The 5,314-nt window shown below is 48.7% G+C and overlaps 1 protein-coding gene across 2 annotated transcripts in view; it reads right to left on the bottom strand.

Moving 5' to 3' along the window:
• The window catches only part of BRF1 (BRF1, RNA polymerase III transcription initiation factor 90 kDa subunit), a 102,484-nt gene that overhangs the window by 25,055 nt on the left and 72,115 nt on the right, over nucleotides 1-5,314 (bottom strand). The window lies entirely within an intron of this gene.

Here is a 5,314-nt window from a genome sequence, read left to right as displayed (position 1 = left end):
CCCAGTAGACCCATAAGGCATAACCTATATGTTTGGTCCTTGGCCTGTGTGGCAGAAACTGTTGTAGTCTGAATGTCTATGTGTAGTAGTCTCTTAAATTATCTTCTCCACAGCCAAAATTTGAATTTGAAAAAGAAAAATCACATATTTAAGGGAATGACAAAAATTAATGGCACCTTAAAGAACTAAAGGATACATGAATGGTAGTCTTAAGATATTTTGATTTAATTCATAACTCCAGACCCTGCAAAAATCAGGCAGTATCTGGAGCATGATAATTGAACATGATCTTTCGAAGTAAGTGGTGACTTTAATTTCAGACACTCTACCAGACATGGTATCTGTAGTAGAGAGAAATATGGCTGGATGTAGTGGGTCACGCCTGTAATCCCAGTACTTTGGAGAGCTGAGGCAAGGGGATCACTCGAGCCGGAGAAGTCGAGGCTGTAGTGAGCTGTGATTGTACCACTGTACTCAGGCCTGGGTAACAGAAAAAAAAAGAAAAAGAAAAAGATGTACTGATGGGGGTGGGACTTTGACGCTCTTTAATTCTTGAAATAGAAAACTCAGTACAAAGACACTGGAAAATATATCGACGGCTGGGCATGGTGGCTCACATGTGTAATCCCAGCACTTCAGGAGGCCGAGGAGGGTGGATCACCTGAGGTCAGGAGTTCAAGACCAGCCTGGCCAAGATAGTGAAACCCCATCTCTACTAAAAGTACAAAAATTAGCTGGGCATGGTGGTATGTCCCTGCAGTCATCCCAGGTACTAAGGAGGCTGAGACAGAAGAATTGCTTGAACCCGGGAGGTGGAGGTTGCAAAGAGCCAAGACTATGCCGCTGTACTCCAACCTGGGCGACAAAGCGAGACTCCATCTCCAAAAAAAAAAAAAAAATTCAAGACAAGACAGGCAGAGTGGCTCACACCTACATTCCTAGCTACTTGGAAGGCCGAGGTGGCAGGATTGCTTGAGTCCAGGAGGTCAAGGCTGCACTGAGCCATGATTGTGCCACTGCATTCTAGCCTAGGTGACTGAGACCATGTTTCAAAACAAGAAAGACAAGCAAAAAGTGTGTTTTCAAGACAAATCCGTCAGTGACTAGGGTGGAGCGGAGGCGCTGGGCAGCGGCGGCACTGTGGGCAAACGCGGAGTGGCAGAGTGGCACGGGACAGGCATGAGCATTTCATAATGGAAAGGAAACTGTGAAGCAGCCTGGAATCTGCAGGTGCACAGTGACAGAAGAAGAATTAAATGAAGGAAAAGCAACGAAACCACCTTCGAAACCACAATAATGTTAAGATCACAATAATGGGAGATTTTAACATGGTTCTCTGAAATTTGACAGACTGATTAGGAAAAAAAGACTAAGGGACGATGTAACACACATCACCATAGGCTCAATCTGACAAGGATGTTCTAAATTCTGTACCCCATGGAGTCATCATGCTTTTCCAGTGTCTGTGGGACAGTTATGAAAATAACCAGGTATTACAGAACAAAGAAACTCTCAACACATTTCACACAGGATGTGCCATTTGATCCCAAGTACAAAAAAAAAAACAACTAAAAACGAGCAAAAACAAGTAGTCCCCTCATCTCCAAACGCTATTAGAAATTAAAGAACAATCCTTTAGATAACTTTATTAACTTAAGCGCTTTCTATATTTAAGGAAGCAATGGGCCAGGCGTGATGGCTCATGCCTGTAATCCTAGCACTTTGGGAGGCCGAGGTAGGTGGATTGCCTGAGCTCAAGAGTTCGAAACCAGCCTGGGCAACACAGTGAAACCCCATCTCTACTAAAAAATACAAAAAAATCAGCCGGACGCGGTGGCATGCGCCTGTAATCCCAGCTATTCGGAGACTGAGACAGGAGAATTGCTTGAACCTGGGAGGCAGAGGTTGCAATGAGCTGAGATGGCGCCACTGCACTCCAGCCTGGACGACAGAGCAAGACTCCATCTCAAAAATAAATAAGTAAATAAAGGAAGCAATGAAATTAATGAACTAAGTCAAACAACAGAAAATTAAAAATTAACAAAATTAATTATTTAAAGTAGGCAAAGGGACTAATAAAAAGAAGCAAATAAATTACCACTATCAAGAAAAGAATTAAAAAGTCCAACAGCCAGTAGGTCATGCTGACATGAAGACAGACCTACAGACCAACAGAACAGAACAGGACAGGACAGGACAGAACAGAACAGGGTCAGAAATGACAATGACGGGCAGGTGACTTTCAAAAAGGGTGACAAGAACTTCTTTCACAATGGGGAAAGGATGGTCTCTTCAATAAGCAGTGCTGGGAAAACTGGATATCCACTTGCAAATAAAAATAGACCCTTATCTTACATCATACATAAAAACTAACTCAAAACCGATTCAAGACCCAAACACAGACTTGAAACTATAAAACCTGTAGAAGAAAACACAGGGAAAGACTTTATGACATTGGTCTTGGCAAAGATTTCTCGAACATGACACCAAGAACAAGGGCAACAAAAGTAAAAATAGACAAATTGGATAACCTCAAACTAAAAAGCTTCTGCCCAGCAAAGGAATCCATTAACAGAAATGATATCCTACGGAATGGAAGAGAATATGTGCAAACCATCTATCTCATAAGGGGTTAACATCCTGAATATACAAAAAAATCTTACAACTCAGGAACAAAACTGATTAAAAATGGGCAAACTAGGCCAGGCGCGGTGGCTCAAGCCTGTAATCCCAGCACTTTGGGAGGCCAAGACGGGCAGATCATGAGGTCAGGAGATCGAGACCATCCTGGCTAACACGGTGAAACCCCATCTCTACTAAAAAATACAAAAAACTAGCCGGGCAAGGTGGCGGGCGCCTGTAGTCCCCGCTACTCGGGAGGCTGAGGCAGGAGAATGGCGGGAACCCGGGAGGCGGAGCTTGCAGTGAGCTGAGATCACGCCACTGCACTCCAGCCCGGGCGACAGAGTTAGACTCCGTCTCAAAAAAAAAAAGGGCAAACTGCTCTTTTGTAATCCCAGCTCTTTGGGAGGCTGAGGCACGAGAATTGCTTGAACCTGGAAGGCAGACATTGCGGTGCACCCTCGCCACTGCACTACAGCCTGGGCAACAGAGTGAGACTGTCTCAAAAACAAAGGCAAAGCCCTTGAACAGACGTGTCTCCAAACATGGCATGCAAATGGCCAACAAGCACGAGTAGATGCTCAACATCATTATTTATCGGGGACACGCAAATCAAAACCACATGACACTACCTCATATCCATTAGGATGACCACTATCACAAACAAAACAGAAAATGATGGCTGGGCGCGGTGGCTCACATCTGTAATTCCAGCACTTTGGGAGGCCTAGGCGGTTGGATCACTTGAGGCCAGGAGTTTAAGACCAGCCTGGTCGACAGAGTCTTGCTCTGTCACCCAGGCTGGAGTGCAGTGGTGTGATCTCAGTTCACTGCGACCTCCGACTCCCTGGTTCAAACCATTCTCCTGCCTTGGCCTCCCAAGTAGCTGGGATTACAGGCACCCACCACACCCAGTTAATTTTTGTATTTTTAGTAGAGATGGGGTTTCACCATGTTGGCCAGGCTGGTCTCCTGGCCTCAGGTGATCCACCCACCTTGGCCTCCCAGAGTGCTGGGATTACAGGCGTGAGCCACCGCACCTGGCCTACACTGTTTAACATAGTTAAAAATCAAAGTGCAAAGGGTGGCTTCTAAGGATGAGAATTATTATTCACACACTCAACACCACCATGCAGATCAAGACACTGACTACCTCTGGCGGCTCAGCAGTTCGATCCTGGCACCCCCTAGCCCCGAGGCAGCTGTCGCCCAGGTCTTGTGTGTTGCTGTAAGTTACTCCTTCTCACTGCGTTCCCCAAATGGACCCGCCACAACGTATCGATCCTTTCTGTTGCTGATGGACATGTAGGCTGTCTCCACTCTGGCCATTTGTATTTCTCCTGGAAACTGTTTATGCCCGTTACCTTTTCCTACAGAAATAGATGGCTGGGACAGAAATCATGGCCACAGCAGCCGGTGTGTCTTTGCCAGTGGGGTCTCACACTATGAAATCGCAGCTGTGGCCTCTGTGGGTGTGTCCTTGGTAGGTGCATCCACACCCTTTCTCTTGGGACTTTCTGGACCCTCATGCATATGCTTCGGCTTTCCAAAGGGCTTGGCCCTGCGGAGTTACACGCTCACCTGAAGCAGGTGACCTCCAGCTGCTCCGTGTCTCACCAACACTGGCGTGACAAGTCTCAAGTTCAGCCGCCTGGGGGCTCGGGCGCCCCATTCCCGGGCAAAATGATGTGTGCACTCTGGGTCATTGCATAAAGTCTGTTCACGTCCATTGCCCGTTTTTTTAAAAAACTGGGTTGTCAGCCTTTTCCTTCCTGACTTGTAGTCACTCATTAATCCTGGAGAGTCCTTTGTTGAAAATACGGCAAATATCTTCCGAAGGGGACTCTCCCAGGGAACATTTACTACAACTGTAACGACCAGAGACACAGAGCTCCTATTCACTGTTTCGCCCAGGACTGTGGTGACGGCTGCACCCATGACCCGAGCTGCTGGCTGCGTCCTGGGGGCTTTCCTGTACATGGGAGTTTTGAAAGTCTGAAGCCTGGAGGTCCAGAAGGTTGCATGTGTGTCCTCGGGGAGGAACTCTCCTGACAGCCAGGCCTCTGGAGCTTTGTCTGCACGTGACCTTGGCGTGCACCGGCTGCGCAGCCCAGGCCAGGTGACACAGTCTCTGAAATCTGGTCTCCTCATCGGCAAAGCCAGTGCCCACTGCCACGCACCTCCCAGGATTAGCTCCAGGCTGGGAGGCTAGAGGCCCCACAGGGAACGAGCCTGCGACTGCGATCCACAGGCAGAGCCACAGAGGCAGGGCGCGCCCTGGGGCCCAAGCTCCAAGGCTGCAGGCCCGGAGCCAGATCCTGACTTGCCCACCCGCCCGCTGTGTGACCTTCAGCACACGACTAACCTCTCTGTGCCCATTTCCTCGAGGAAAATGCGAGGAAATAGCAGCGCCTGCCCCTGTGAAAGCCCTCAGAGCAGAGTGGGTCGCGCTCTCCGCGAGCGTTTGCTGCTGGCGTCTGCAGTAAGCTAAATCACGAAGCACCGGAACCAACGAGGAAGCCCAACCACCATCCGACAAGCCTCGGCCAGAGGCGCAGACTCCGGAATGCAAACGGCCAACAAGCAGGTCCACCTGCGTCCCTAACCGAAAGCTCGCTAACTGTAAGAACGGGCGCAAGCACCTGCGCATGGCACTGCGGGGCTGGGGGCAGCCGTCTGCCAGAGCCGGGAG

The sequence above is a fragment of the Colobus angolensis genome, unplaced genomic scaffold (genome assembly GCF_000951035.1).
Source record: "Colobus angolensis palliatus isolate OR3802 unplaced genomic scaffold, Cang.pa_1.0 Scaffold32, whole genome shotgun sequence".
In the NCBI taxonomy this organism is placed as follows: Eukaryota; Metazoa; Chordata; class Mammalia; order Primates; family Cercopithecidae; genus Colobus; species Colobus angolensis.
Note: the sequence above shows the minus strand (reverse complement) of the source record. Positions and strands in the feature narration are given on the sequence as shown.